General features: G+C 47.3%; 1 long non-coding RNA gene across 2 annotated transcripts in view; it reads right to left on the reverse strand.

The window, feature by feature from the left end:
• LOC144267359 (uncharacterized) overlaps nt 1–14,936 on the reverse strand; it is a 31,351-nt gene extending 16,415 nt beyond the window's left edge. For both annotated transcript variants that reach the window (XR_013346603.1, XR_013346602.1), the window contains exons 1-3: nt 14,017–14,936; nt 11,957–12,157; nt 11,097–11,182 (exon numbers count right to left, since the gene is read on the reverse strand). This is a non-coding gene — a long non-coding RNA (uncharacterized LOC144267359). The remainder of the gene's footprint in view (nt 1–11,096; nt 11,183–11,956; nt 12,158–14,016) is intronic.
• Nucleotides 14,937–15,532: the final 596 nt, after the last annotated feature.

The following is a 15,532-nucleotide window of genomic DNA, read 5'->3' on the forward strand; positions in this document are numbered from 1 at the left end:
CTGAAAGCAGGCTCCTGTTTCTACTTCATCTCACAAATGTTTTACTTTATTTTTCAAGCAGAAATTAGTGGGATGTTAATTCAGCCATGGCTGAGCACCTATTATTGCAAAGGCTGGAGAAAAACTCTCTAAAAGCCTCTATTCCTAATTACAACTTTCCAATTTGCTCCAACTCACCTGCATTAGCTGAAGCTCCACAATCCATGGTTGTCTTAAGTATTTCACATTCAAATCTAAAGTTCATTCCAAAGCTCTCAGCTCAGCTGCTTTCTCTGTCATCTCAAAGGATTTTCTTCTACTGCTGTTGTTGGAGTTAGGAGGTCAGAGGTGGGGTTGAAGAATGGATGCCCATTGTATTTATTCCTTGGGAATTATTATTTATAACCAAGCAAGTGGGAGAGTAGTGTCCAACAAAAAGAAATAACACATTCAAAATGATTACCCTGCTTGGCTGGTGTGAGCCACACACCTATCATCGGTTACATTTCACACCGATGTTTGCTGCAGCTCCCCCTTGCCCTGCAGTCAGATTCAGTTTTTGTTTTCTTATCCTACCATTTTAAAGCTTTGTTAATGTCATCAAAGAAACCAACTGTTGTCAACTTCAAGCATCCAAGTAAATAACAATGAGAAAAATTTCATATTACATGCTTTGATCATTCCAAAGTTCTCAGGTTTTCCCATGGGATTTAATGCTACTCCTAAACGAGGTTACCATTTGTACTGCAGTAAGAATCCTCATTAATTGAATCTTGTAACACTGGTGAATTCAGGGATTTGCATCATTATGTAATATGTATCTTTGCCCCAGGAAATTAAGACAATCAGTTTAGTCGTAGGAAGGATGCACTCCGTTCTCTGGAGAAACTCCAAGTAGGTCAGGCTGTGGGGCCAGCAGCCCGTTCTGTACTGCCAAGCATGGAATCAATGACTTTTGTTGCGTCCTTCCCACATTAGGTATTTTCTTATGTTCAAACATTTGCCTGCATGAAGAGCTGCATTCTGCTCTCTTGGGCTGAACTGGCAGGGATGAATGAGAACAGTACCTAGCCCAAAAACTGTGCTAACAGGCTTCTATTTCAGTTTTATATGCAAGGACTACAGCTCATGTAACGTAAGAGGGTTGCCTCTTCTATTGGGCGAGAGTTCTATTGGGCACGAATTATATCATCGAAAGCATATTTTTCTGCCCACTTACCAAAATAATTCACATTTCAAATACAGCTTTAGCAGAATTAATTTAGTTTAAAAAAGGGCAACAGAATGACCTGGCGTTAATATCCAGCAGCCCAAGGGAATAGCAATCAAGCAATTAGTGAGAATTATGGGCCAGGTTCTGAGAAATCTTCAGGCTTTCCAGAAAAAGGATGCCTCTTAATACTATAAACCTCCTACTATTGGGAGCCTACGTGCTAGCTAGCTAGAGCCCTCCTTCCCAGGTTATTCCTGTGACAAGCAGGATGGGAATGGCATGGGGTTGTTGGGGGAGGAATTATGTGGATCTGGTTCAGGATACACATGCATTGAGATGCCCCAAATGGTCTGTGTGCCAGTCCTTAAGCCCATGTCTCAGAGCACTCCTCAGTGGCTCCACTTGAAGGACTGGTGTAATAGCCTCCTTAGGTCTCAGTGGAGCCAGGATCAGGGCAAAAAAAGCTTGGTTTGTCTGACCCTCTTTGACCATGGCTGTTTGGAGGTGTATTTAGATACAGTCCTTTGCCTTCAAAATAACCCTAAGTGCCCATAAAAAGGGGATTGCAGGGTTCTGCATTAATCATCTTGAAGGCACCATATCCAATCTGTTCAGATTACAACTAAAATATAGCCAGCCGTAAGTATCCTTAGTTAACAATTCTAGTGCTGATGTGTGAGCCAGACTGGAATCCAAGCTCGTCTCTGTAATTACATTGGCTCTGCAAAAACAACAGGAGGCAAAAAGTAGCAACATCTTAGTTTAGGCAATACAGTCACCAGGCAGGCCTCTATCCCAGTGGAACACAGCTGTCATGGAGGTTCATAGATCAAAATTTGGTCTTTGATGTAGTTGGGGCTTGATCCATTAATTGCTTGAAAATTAGGATGAAGGTCTTAAACTGGCATCAAGAGCTATCTGGGAGCTAATGGAGGGACTTGAGAAGAAATGCACGGATCACTGTAGCCAGTCCTCATCTGGGAGGAAGTTGCCTAATAAGCTGGGGGTAAAAGGAGGCATTTTCAGATGTTGATGCTTTCTGGCCATCCAAGCTCAGTGAGGAGTCAGACAGGACCCCAAAGCTTCATCCCACTCTGGTGAATGGGGCCTGTGTGCCTTCCGTGGAAGGTGGAAACAACATCTCGGTCATTTCGTTAAAGGGTTTCTCCTTTCCAACCAGCATCAGTTCAGTCTTGCCTGGCTTGAGCATGAAGACTGCTCTTAATCCAAGAGCTGATTGCTTCTAGGTATTCTGATATTTTAGTAGTGAAGGTGGTTACATCAGAATAGAACTGTGTTTTAAACAGTCCTCTAAGCCCTGGTCTACACTAGGAGTTTAGGTCGAATTTAGCAGCATTAAATCCATGTAAACCTGCACCCGTCCAGACGATGAAGCCCTTTTTTCGACTTAAAGGGCTCTTAAAATTGATTTCCTTAATCCACTTCTGACAAGTGGATTAGCGCTTAAATCGGCCTTGCCGGATCAAATTTGGGGTACTGTGGACGCAATTAGATGGTATTGGCCTCCAGGAGCTATCCCAGAGTGCTTTATTGTGACCGCTCTGGACAGCACTCTCAACTCAGATGCACTGGCCAGGTAGACAGGAAAAGGCCAGCAAACTTTTGAATTTCAGTTTCCTGTTTGCATGGTCACCTGCAGTTTGCCACGCTGGCCAGAGCTCATCAGCAGAGGTGACCATGATGGAGTCCCAGAATCGCAAAAGAGCTCCAGCATGGACCGAACGGGAGGTACGGGATCTGATCGCTGTATGGAGAGAGGAATCCGTGCTATCAGAACTCCGTTCCAGTTTTCGAAATGCCAAAACATTTGTCAAAATCTCCCAAGGCATGAAGGACAGAGGCCATAACAGGGACTGAAGCAATGCCGCGTGAAACTTAAGGAGCTGAGGCAAGCCTACCAGAGAGGCAAATTGCCACTCTGGGTCAGAGCCCCAAACATGCCGCTTCTATGATGAGCTGCATGCCATTTTAGGGGGTTCAGCCACCACTACCCCAGCCGGGTTGTTTGACTTCTTCAATGGAGATGGAGGCAACACGGAAGCAGGTTTTGGGGACAAGGAAGATGATGCTGCTGATGAAGTTGTAGATAGCTCACAGCAAGCAAGCGGAGAAACCGGTTTTCCCGACAGCCAGGAACTGTTTCTCACCCTGGACCTGGAGGCAGTCCCCCCTCACAGCTCCCGGATCCACCCAAGGCTGCCTCCTGGACCTGCCAAGCGGAGAAGGGACCTCTGGTGAGTGTACCTTTTTAAAATACTATACATGGTTTAAAAGCAAGCATGTTTAATGATTAATTTGCCCTGGCATTTGCGGCTCTCCTGGATGTACTCCCAAAGCCTTTGCAAAAGGTTTCTGGGGAGGGCAGCCTTATTCCACCCACCATGGTAGAACACTTTACCACACCAGGCCAGTAGCACGTACTCGGGAATCATTGTAGAACAAAGCATTGCAGTATATGTTTGCTGGCATTCAAACAACATCCATTCTTTATCTCTCTGTGTTATCCTCAGGAGAGTGATATCATTCATGGTCACCTGGTTGAAATAGGGTGCTTTTCTTAAGGGGACATTCAGAGGTGCCCGTTCCAGCTGGGCTGTTTGCCTGTGGCTGAACAGAAATGTTCCCCGTTGTTAGCCATGGGGGGGGGGGGAGGCAAAATGCGACCTTGGAACGAAAGCACGTGCTGTGTATGTAATGTTAACAGCAAGGTTTACCGTGAAAGAGTGTAGCCATTGTTCTAGAAAATGTCTTTTTAACACCAGCTGCATGTGTTTTAATGATCACAGGATCTTCTCCTTCCCAGAGGCTAGTGAAGATTAGAAGGCGAAAAAAACACACTCGTGATGAAATGTTCTCTGAGCTCATGCTGTCCTCCCACACTGACATAGCACAGACGAATGCGTGGAGGCAGACAATGTCAGAGTGCAGGAAAGCACAAAATGACCGGGAGGAGAGGTGGCGGGCTGAAGAGAGGGCTGAAGCTCAAATGTGGCGGAAGCGTGATGAGAGGAGGCAGGATTCAATGCTGAGGCTGCTGGAGGATCAAACCAATATGCTCCAGTGTATGGCTGAGCTGCAGGAAAGGCAGCGGGAGCACAGACTGCTGCTATAGCCCCTGTGTAACCAACCGCCCTCCTCCCCAAGTTCCATAGCCTCCTCACCCAGACGCCCAAGAATGCGGTTGGGGGGTCTCCGGCCACTCCACCCCAGAGGATTGCCCAAGCAACAGAAGGCTGGCATTCAATAAGTTTTAAAGTTTTAAACTTTTAAAGTGCTGTGTGGCCTTGTCCTTCCCTCCTCCACCACCCCTCCTGGTGCTTCTCTCCTCCACTACCCCTCCTGGGCTACCTTGGTAGTTATCCCCCTATTTGTGTAATGAATGAATAAAGAATGCATGAATGTGAAGCAACAATGACTTTACTGCCTCTGCAAGCGGTGATCGAAGGGAGGAGGGGAGGGTGGTTAGCTTACAGGGAAGTAGAGTGAACCAAGGGGCGGTGGGTTTCATCATGGAGAAACAAACAGAACTTTCACACCGTAGCCTGTCCAGTCATGAAACTGGTTTTCAAAGCTTCTCTGATGCGCACCGCGCCCTCCTGTGCTCTTCTAACCGCCCTGGTGTCTGGCTGTGCGAAACCAGTAGCCAGGCGATTTGCCTCAACCTCCCACCCCGCCATAAACGTCTCCCGCTTGCTCTCACAGATATTGTGGAGCACACAGCAAGCAGTAATAACAGTGGGAATACTGGTTTTGCGGAGGTCTAACCGAGTCAGTAAACTGCGCCAACGTGCTTTTAAACATCCAAATGCATATTCTACCACCATTCTGCACTTGCTCAGCCTGTAGTTGAACAGCTCCTGACTACTGCCCCTGTGTATGGCTTCATGAGCCATGGCATTAAGGGGTAGGCTGGATCCCCAAGGATACATATAGGCATTTCAACATCCCCAACGGTTATTTTCTGGTCTGGGAATAAAGTCCCTTCTTGCAGCTTTTGAAACAGACCAGAGTTCCTGAAGATGCAAGTGTCATGTACCTTTCCGGCCATCCCACGTTGATGTTGGTGAAACGTCCCTTGTGATCCACCCGTGCTTGCAGCACTATTGAAAAGTACCCCTTGCGGTTTATGTACTCGCCGGCTTGGTGCTCCGGTGCCAAGATAGGGATATGGGTTCCGTCTATGGCCCTACCACAGTTAGGGAATCCCATTGAAGCAAAGCCATCCACTATGACCTGCACATTTCCCAGGGTCACTACCCTCGATATCAGCAGATCTTTGATTGCATTGGCTACTTGCATCACAGCAGCCCCCACAGTAGATTTGCCCACTCCAAATTGATTTCCGATTGACCGGTAGCTGTCTGGTGTTGCAAGCTTCCACAGGGCTATTGCCACTCGCTTCTCAACTATGAGGGCTGCTCTCATCTTGGTATTCTTGCGCCTCAGGGCAGGGGAAAGCAAGTCACAAAGTCCCATGAAAGTGCCCTTACGCATGCGAAAGTTTCGCAACCACTGGGAATCATCCCAGACCCGCAACACTATGCGGTCCCACCAGTCTGTGCTTGTTTCCTGAGCCCAGAATCGGCGTTCCACCGCATGAACCTGCCCCATTAGCACCATGATGCCCACATTGCCAGGGCCCCTTCTTTGAGAGAAGTCTGCGTCCATGTCCTCATCACTCACATCACCACGCTGACGTCGCCTACTCGCCCAGTATCGCTTTGCCAGATTCTGGTGCTGCATATACTGCTGGATAATGTGCGTGTTGTTTAATGTGCTCCTAATTGCCAAAGTGATCTGAACAGGCTCCATGCTTGCTGTGGTATGGCGTCTGCACAGAAAAAAGGCGCGGAACTATTGTCTGCCGTTGCCCTGACGGAGAGAGGGATGACTGACGACATGGCTTACAGGGATGGCTTACACGGAATTAAAATCAACAAAGAGGGTGGCTTTGTGAGAAACTGAATGGCCCCCTCAAGGATAGAACTCAAAACTGGGTTTAGCAGGCCGCTGATTTCACAGAGGGAAGGAGGGAGGGAGGAAAAAATGAATACAAAACAATTCTGGTCTATTTCTTGTTTTGAGCCACTTCATCTATCTTTATACATCTTGCTGGCAGCAGACTGTGCAGTACAACCGCTAGCCGTCGTCATCTCCTGGGTGCTCGGCAGAAGACGGTGCAGTATGACGACTAGCCATCATCTTCTGCTGGCTGGAGGTTAAAAGACAGTGTACTGCTGGTAGGACTGAATCGCCACGAGACGAAACAAGGGAAAATGACCTGGCTGAGTCACTCATGTTTGCCCAGGCGCCCGATTAAAAGAGCACCCAGGACTACGTCGCTGACGGCTACCATTCATACTCACTGTCTGCTGCCAAAAGGCAATTAACTGCTGTTGTGTAGCAATGCAGTACCACGTCTGCCAGCACCCAGGAGACATACGGTGACAGTTAGCTGAGCGGGCTCCATGCTTGCCGTGGTATGGCGTCTGCACAGCTAACTTAAGAAAAAAGGCACAAAATGATTGTCTGCCCTTGCTTTCACGGAGGGAGGGAGGGAGGGAACGGGGGCCTGACGATATGAACCCAGAACCACCCGCGACAATGTTTTAGCCCCATCAGGCACTGGGATTTCTACCCAGAATTCAAATGGGCGGCGGAGACTGCGGGAACTGTGGGATAGCCACCCACAGTGCAACGCTCCGGAAGTCAACGGCTGCCTCAGTACTGTGGACACACTCCGCCGACTACATGCACTTAGAACACTTGTGTGGGGACACACACAATCAACTGTATAAAACCGACTTCTATAAATTCGACCTAATTTCGTAGTGTAGACATACCAAGTCTTTAAAAACCTTATCTACAGCTGGCAAGAGCAGTGGTGCTGGCCAGTAGTGGACCCCTTGTCTTTCCAGTTTCCATGCCAATCTGGATATCCTCAGACTATCACCAGCACTGTCTGCTCCACTGAGAGGGAGGGCCCATTTGGGTCTTTACCTGCTGTCTGTTTAGAGGTGTTATATGCAGAGGTTTAGTGGGGACTACAGCAATAGCGTAGACGGAAAAGTAATTTCAGGAAAGCATGCATGTCTTTTTAGCTGTTTTTAATGTAATGTGGTAGCTGGGAATGAGGAGATTCTAGCTTTGTGTGACCAACCAGCTCTCCCCAGACAACCACCACGTACTCCACACACCCATGCTTTGGCAACTACTGTTTTAGACTGAAGGCAGAGATACAAACAGCAAAGGGACTCAGTGGTGAAAATCTTACCCACACTAACACAGCTAGTATGCTGTTACGTTCTTCCATGCACAAAGAGCAACCGTGACCTTGGCTAAAGGACTTTTGTTAGATTAACACAAACAAGAAAAGTTAGAGACTCAAGGCTCCATGAGATAGCACTGTGTGTGTCTCCACTGAACCAGCAGGAGCCACTGAGAACAAAATGGCTGCTGTCTCAGCACAGTTCTCAACAAATTTAAAGATGCAGAACACTGTTTCTTTACTATGGGCATCCATTTCATTCACCACACATACAGAGTTAGTATTCTCCTGCAAGTCTTCCTTTCATACACAGTTCTTTCCATATGACATAATGATATAAGCAGTACTTTTCTGATGTTCCAGACATTTAAGATTCTCAACAATTTTTATAACCATCTAGGCAATGTGATAAACCCGAAGGAATAAAAAATCCTAAAGTCTCAATCCAGAAAGGTTTTCCTCTTACCACATTTCTTACATATTCTTAAATTTTCTAGTTTGAGACTTTAGGTATTTTTATTCCTTCAGGTCTGTCAGGGTTCCCTCCCCACCCTGAACTCTAGGGTACAGATGTGGAGACCCGCATGAAAGACCCCCTACGCTTATTTCTACCAGCTTAGGTTAAAAACTTCCCCAAGACACGAATTCTTCCTTGTCCTTGGAACGGTATCGCTGCCACCACCAAGTGAGTTAGACAAAGATTTAGGAAAAGGACCACTTGGAGTTCCTGTTTCCCCAAAATATGCCCCCAAGGCCCTTCACCCTCTTTCCTGGGGAGGCTTGAGAGTAAAGGTGAGTACAGACCAGATCCTTGGGTTTTTAGGACACTAAAAACCCAATCAGATTCTTAAAAACAGAACATTTATTATAAAGAAAAAAAAAAGTAAAAGAAACACCTCTGTAAAATCAGGATGGAAGATAATTTTACAGGGTAATAAGATTTAAAACACAGAGGATGCCCCTCTAGGCAAAACTTTAAAGTTACAAAAAACAAAACAGGAATAAACCTTCCTCTTAGCATAGGGAAAATTCACAAGCTAAAACAAAAGATACTCTAACGCATTTTCTTGCTATTACTTACTATTTCTGTAATTTTAGATGTATCATTCAGTAGGAGCTGGATTACTTGCTTGGTCTCTCTCTTTGTCTCCAGAGAGAACAACAAAAGCACAAACAAAAACCCTCCACCCCCACAGATTTGAAAGTATCTTCTTTCCCCATTGGTCCTTCTGTTCAGGTGTCAACTAGGTTAATGGCACTGATTAACCCTTTACAGGTAAAGGAGGGATTTTATGCTACTCTTAGTTGTATGTTTATGACAAGGTCTATCATATTGCCTAGATGGTTATAAAAATTAAGAGAATCTTAAATCTGCCTGCGTCTGCTATACACTTACAAATGTTGATAAAATTTTGTTACAGAAGATGAGATCACATGAGCTGCATAAACTCTGGCACTGTCACGTTTTGTAGAAGAACTCCCACAAGCTTTTCAGAGCAGCAGAATTTTCTAAATTAATGTGTGGTCCTAGTCTGAGAAGTGGCTGTGAGAAGGTGCCATGTTTGCTTAGCTGATTTGCTCCAGGTACATATTTAGACACAGCTGCTGACTTTAAGAACTAAACTAACATTTTGCAGCTTTTTTTTTTTTTCCTCTGGTCAGCCCTGCAAAGCCAAACATGCTCATAGGGAGCAATCTGTATTCCTTTTATGTATCTTCAGCAGAAGAGTTTACTAATATTTAGTCAGTCCTATCTGTGTAACTCCACTGAAAGCACTGAGTTAGCACAAGTGATTCAGATGGCATCATATAAAGACATGATGTGGGTTTGTACAGGGCCTAATTTGGGACCTTTATTACAGGTAATGTATGAGAAGCAGCGGGAGCGGCTGGGTTCTCAGATACCAGATTGAATCTGCAAGAACTAAATATCTCTGCCTGTACATTGAGCACATCTGTTCAGAAATCTGGAGACAAATAGAGCACCGTATGCCATTTATATGGTTACTTTTCAGAACAGAATCAGACTTTACTTCTTGCAACTCTCCTGAAGTTCACGCTAGTTTCTTAATGTCCTTTGTATTATGCACCAGATCCACAAACTCCAAGATGCGCTTTTGTCCGGAATGTAGATGTGACAGGAATGGAGTTTGTTAAAACAGCCACTCCAGAAACAGCCAGCAGTTGTATGACAGAAACAGGGTTAAGTACTATAGGAAGTCTTCGCTTCAGGGTACAAAGTTATTTGTGACTCTGTGACCATGACCTTTTTGGGGCAAAAAATCTCTGCATTTATCTTATATGCATTTGGGTAGTGGAGTAGGATACTATGTGTGACAAGCATTTGTTCCCCACATCAGATGCTTCAGCTAGCGACTCATTTATTTCCTTTATCTACTCAAAGGAAGTTCATAATAGTTAAGTAATGAGAACATTTAGTCCTTATCCACACAGTGTTCAGAACAATGCTAGCTCCAGCCCTGATCAGAATGGCTGATGCTAGCAGTGCTCTAACGCTGTGTGCTGACTCTAGACAAGATTTTCTCCCCTTAAAAATGGTGCTTTTTCCCTCTGCAGGCTGGGTTCTTTTAGGCCTGATTTTTCAGAAATGCTGAGCATAAATTTAAACTGGCATTGTAGATGCCGAACACTTCTGAAAACCAAACCCTGTTTTCCCCCCTTCTGATACCTATCCCCTCAGGCAGGCTGTAACACAGGTTTATAACACTTTGAACACTCAGATCAGGGTAGTAAGGCAAGAACCCTGCTATTTTAACACCCCTTGTGTTTAAATGTAGCTAGCAGAGTTCTGCTCCTAGTAAGGGCAGGACCAATATTTCCCCACTATTAAGCTACTTCACTGAATCTCTCTCTGTTTTGCAGATAGGAGTTTCTATCCATAGGGATCAATGCTGTGCTATTCAGGCTTATTTCAGAATAGCAGCTGCATTAGTCTGTATTCGCAAAAAGGAGGACTGCCACAAGTACTCCTTTTCTTTACTCAGGCTTAGAGAGACATCAGCCAGTTCAATATATAATTCCATCAGTGGCCAGGATGGCTGAGTGGACTAGTGACAAGACCAGCAACCTTTCTGCTCTAGATCATGTTGCATTCTGTCACTACGGTCCTTGGTATCCGTGATGGCTGATCTATGGGAAACGAGTCTGTGATCTCACGTCTAGCTCCTGGTATGCAGAACACATTCATAACTGATGATCTTGGCACTTTCAGAAGGAGACATGACTTGAGGGAGTTCAGACTGCTCAGCTCCTCCAAGTGAAGCTCCAGGCAGAGCGCCTGGGCAGCACGGTAAAGCTAGCATTGCCTCCAGCAGGCCTGTTTCAGTCACGAGGTCACTGTGACTCCTTTGCTGCCAGTCTGGCATCCTTCAAGCCTCGGATTTACTTAAACTCACAACCTCATCTCGTGTCACCTTTTTTCTTTTTGAATCACTCTATTTCTAACTGCTTCGATGCCACCTCATGATAGTGACAATTCTGGGAAATAAAATGCACAGCAATCTAAACACTCCTTAAAGTTATGAATAATTGTTCTTGTTCATATTCCATTCCCACAGTTACAGAGACTATCAGTTCCTATATTAACCAAAATACCTGATCTTTGTTTCCCCAGACGACCCGCATTGGGACTTCGTTCATGTTCTCGTGAAGAATGTTCCCGAACTCTTCTTTGGTACATTCTAAAAAATATATATATTTTCAGGAAGGAAGAAAAAATTAGTGTGAAAGACATGAACTTTGTTCCATTTAATGCTATTGTCCTATATCCAGGTGTTCTGTATATGGAATATTTCCATCTGTGTACAAGTTACATGTACTATTATAGTCAGTGACTTTTTACAGGACCTGTTGGTATGGTGCTTTCTGCCAGAGAAGCTGAGTTCTATTATTGCTCTTATGTATTAGGTAGCATTTGTTATGTGTGATTCACACATCAACAAGCCCTGTCAGGATCTACAAATAAATGTCCTGTGTATTCTGATACAATTCACTTGTATCAGAAACAGAGCAAATACACACAGCCAGTCCTGGCACATCTGGGAGGTAAGGGCTGCTGGCTGGAATGGGATTATCATTAACTGTAGTTCTTAAAAAAAAAAAACAAAAAAACCTCTGTTCTTCTGATCCCTGTGTGTTGAATGACGTAGCTGGTTTATGTGACACGATAACCCCCCTCATGGCCGGAGGTCACTTTGCAAGCATTTTGCTTTTGTTTCTCCCCCTTTTCAGGGCCCCCTTGAGACTTGCACACAACCTTTTCACATGGAACAACCCCCCCAGCCTGGGACTCTTGCTCTCACAAAGGATCAAGCATGGATACTCCAAGCGAAAACCAGCTAAAGAGTACCACAGAAGCTGACACTGAGAGAACAGAAGACAATAGCCATGCTCCTGCTTTGTCTGCCTCACAATGCAAATAGAGCTATTATGAAGACAAAGACTTAATAGCAAACCTCTCAAAAACAAGAAGCGCAAACTGGATCCGATGTTCGAGGAGCAGGATGTAGCTTGCCTTCCATGATCCTTTTTAGGAAATTTGAGAAACAAGTTCAGAAGGAATGGGTCAGAATATCCATAGACACTGCTGTTGTTTCAGAGACTACTGATGGCTGGCGGTTCCTCAATGAGTCTGTATAGGATCAGTTCAGTAGATGCTAGGATTCAAAAAGTTAAAGCTTAATAAACCATCAAAACACATATTGTCAGCATTACCTGTCCCCACAGACAAAGTAAATATCCTATATCAACAAATCACACCTGTTTTTACTGTTCCTTCGCTAGGCCATTTGCCACAAGCCTAATTCGAAAGATGAAATCGCTGGATTGTGACTCTAATCAAGCAGCATTTTTCTTACTTTGCCTCGCTGTCAATTTTGATTATCATCAATGTAAGTATTTTTTCATCAGTTTGTGTGTGTACAGTGAAACAGACGCCTATAGACATTTACTGATAAAAAGCTACTCTTTCCAAGCCTAGATACATTGAGCCATGTGAGAAGGTCACCCTTTCATTGCGCAAGCCCACTTTGAATTCCACATTGCTATCTGATGTTTACAGATGGAACAGCCAAAAACTTTAGCCTTAGGAATTTTCTGAATGACAGCTCAATGACTATGTTAAATTTGTCATTGGTGATGATTACCATCATGAGGTGTATATAAAAGACAACACCGTGGGACGTGAACTAAAGAATAGTTTCTGTATTCTTGCTGACTAGTGCTAGACTAAAGATTAAGTCCAGTGTGTGTTCATCTACCCATGTGAGGGGAGGTCCAGAAATGGGCCAGGTCTACTCTTTATGTCCTGCAAACCTGCACTCACCTGCATAATTCCAATAAAGTCAGTGAGTACTCATATGTGTCAGGGTTTGCAGGACTGGGCCACATGTCCTTTCCAGGATTGGAAAGATTGACTGAAGTACTAGCTGCAGTTCAGAAGACAAGCCCAAACCAAACTCACCAACAACAAATCAATCCCAGGAAGGCTATGCTTAGAGACCTTCTCCCACATCAAAGTTTAAAAGAGCACCTGCAATGGACACAGCAACACCTCCTCTATCCCCTCCTGTCTCTGAGGGAACTAGTTTTAAAGGATCCCTCAGGTGTGATAGGCATGTGAGTGGCTTACAGCACAGGTCCTGACAGCAACAGCAGCACTTGTTATAGAGAGGGCTGCAATGGCGGAGTGACAGCAGCAAAGTCAGGGGACAAGCCAGCAGTGTAGGGTCCCCAGGACGTTTGTAACATAGTAGATTAGAGGGCAGGTAGAGGCCATGGTGCAGGAACAGTTTCTAGGCAGTACCAGTAGCTTCTGCTTTTTTGTTTTAAACAACCCAGTTATGGGAAATTTAAAAAAAGAAGCAGCAGCAGCAGCTCCAACAAATGCAGCTTTGATCCTGTACCATGTTAATGAACATGGCAAGTCTGTGCAGGGAATTTTAATCACTAAGTGTCCATACCCATGCAATGCACAGCTCTTTCCCTGTGGAACTTGGGCAGGGAGGAAAGCTCATTATAACATATAAAATGAAAGGTTAGATGCAGCATTTGCTGGGTAGCACGCATTGTAGTTAAGGTTGTTGTGACTTTCATCAGGCTGAAAACTCCAATTCTTAAGAGTTCACAGCATTCCAATGAATTTCCCTTTGAGTCTGGCATTTTCCACTCTGTCTCAGCCCAAAGGGCGAACTTTTTAGAATATCTTTTCACTTGTTTTTACTTTAAGGTGAAAAAAGACAGTAGCTGCACTCTGTGAAAATGCTAAGATACTTTGTGTACCTGACTCATGGATGTACTTTAAATTGGCAATTTTACGGATGCCTAGCCCTCACTGAGGCCAGTCTGAATATCTGTTTTAAAATCACCAACCAATAAGAGTTTAAACAACTCAAGTTCTGCTTATACATGTTATAGTCTCTCTGTAACATCCAGAGTGATGAAACTGTCTACAGAACTAATGGTCGGAGCAGCTCTCTACCCAGAAAGTGCTTCAGGACTTCAGGGCACCCTTTACCTTCGTGCAAAGCAGTAGTACAGGGCCTGTGTGCATAATCCTTATGCTGGAGCTCTGCACAAAAGTGAATTCCACCCTCAGCACACAAGATCCTGCTCCGCAGCCAGTCAAAGGGCTACCAGGAGGAGAGGGAAGGTGGAAGTTGAGGCAGGGTAGATGCGGGGCGGGTGGACGGCAGGACCAGGTTTTCAGCATGAGGAGCCAAGACACGGGCACTGAGCTGTGTGCACAGGAGGGCACTGGCAGCAGCGGACCAGAGGCGAGAAAAGTCCCGTCCCCGGCAGGTGCCCAACGCCTTCCCTGCCCTCGCGCCCCCTTTCCGAACAACAGGGAGCAGTTACAGCAAACGGGGCTGCCAGTAACCCCGGTGCCGAGGTGAGGCGCCCCGAGAGGCGAAGAACTGGGGGGAGGCGACTCCTGAGGCCTGGCGGTGGAGGTAGGAAGTGGTGGTTGATTTTCTCTCGCCCGGCTCCTGTTTCTCCCTAGGTGTATTTTCGACCCTGTGTCCTTCCTCCGAAATGTCCCTCTGCTCTGCGCCGGCCCTGAGCCCGGGCTCCTCTCTCTTCCCGCCTCCGCCGGTCCCAGAGCCGCCATTTTGTGCCCGCCCCCGCGCCCCCGGCGCCGCGCTGTCCAGTCACTTAGCAGCCCCGCAGATTGACCCCTGGACCCCGGCCCGCCTCGCAGGCAGCCGCCCTGGGCCGGGCCGGGCAGGGCCGCGAGCTCCGCCTCTCCCCGGGGAGCCGTGCACAGGGCGCCCCACCGCGGCGGGGTCGGATCCCCATGGCAACGCGGCGGCCTGAGGGGGAGGGAGCCCAGCAACCGTGACCAGGCCCCAGCGGCGCGCGGCTGGGGAGCATCGCGCACGCGCAGAGCCGAGTCGACCCCTCCCGCCGGGCGCGCCCCGAGCTGCGACAGTAACAAAGGTGCCGCCCCTGCTACTCCCCGGAAGCCTCAACGTAGCGCCCAGCCCCCTCTCCGGCTTCTTACTGGCCCCGCTGGGCCGCCGTAGGGGGCGGGCCGTGTCGGTGGCTCTTATTGGCCACGAGGAGGAGGAGCTGCTCGCTGATTGGTCGGTGGGGCTTCTCCCCTCAGAAAGCGGGCGGGGAGGGCAGCGTGTGGGTTTAGGAACGCTGGAAGCGCGGGGCCGGTTCGGTTCGGTTCTCACCCACCTTGTTGGCCAGGCCTTGCGAGGGCGGCGAGCGCCTGTGACCCCGCGCCTCTGTAGCGCGCTCCCAGGCCGGCCCGGCGCTGCGCATGCGCAGAGCTCGCAGCCCCAGCGCGCGGCGGACGGGCCCCGTTGGCGCGGAGCCCGCCGCGCCAGGAGCTGCGCCCGCCGCTGGCTGCAGGGGGAGGCTCCGGCACCGGCACCGGCGGGACCCGCTGGGCTCCGGGGCCCGCGGACAGCCCGCAGGGTAACGGGCGCTCACCGCTCTGGCGGGCTCGCGGGTACGGGCCGCTCCCGGAGCCTGCCTGGCCTGTCTCCGGGGCCAGCCGCAAGCCTTCGCCGCCGCTCCAC

Source organism: Eretmochelys imbricata, chromosome 7 (genome assembly GCF_965152235.1).
Source record: "Eretmochelys imbricata isolate rEreImb1 chromosome 7, rEreImb1.hap1, whole genome shotgun sequence".
NCBI classification, from domain to species: Eukaryota; Metazoa; Chordata; order Testudines; family Cheloniidae; genus Eretmochelys; species Eretmochelys imbricata.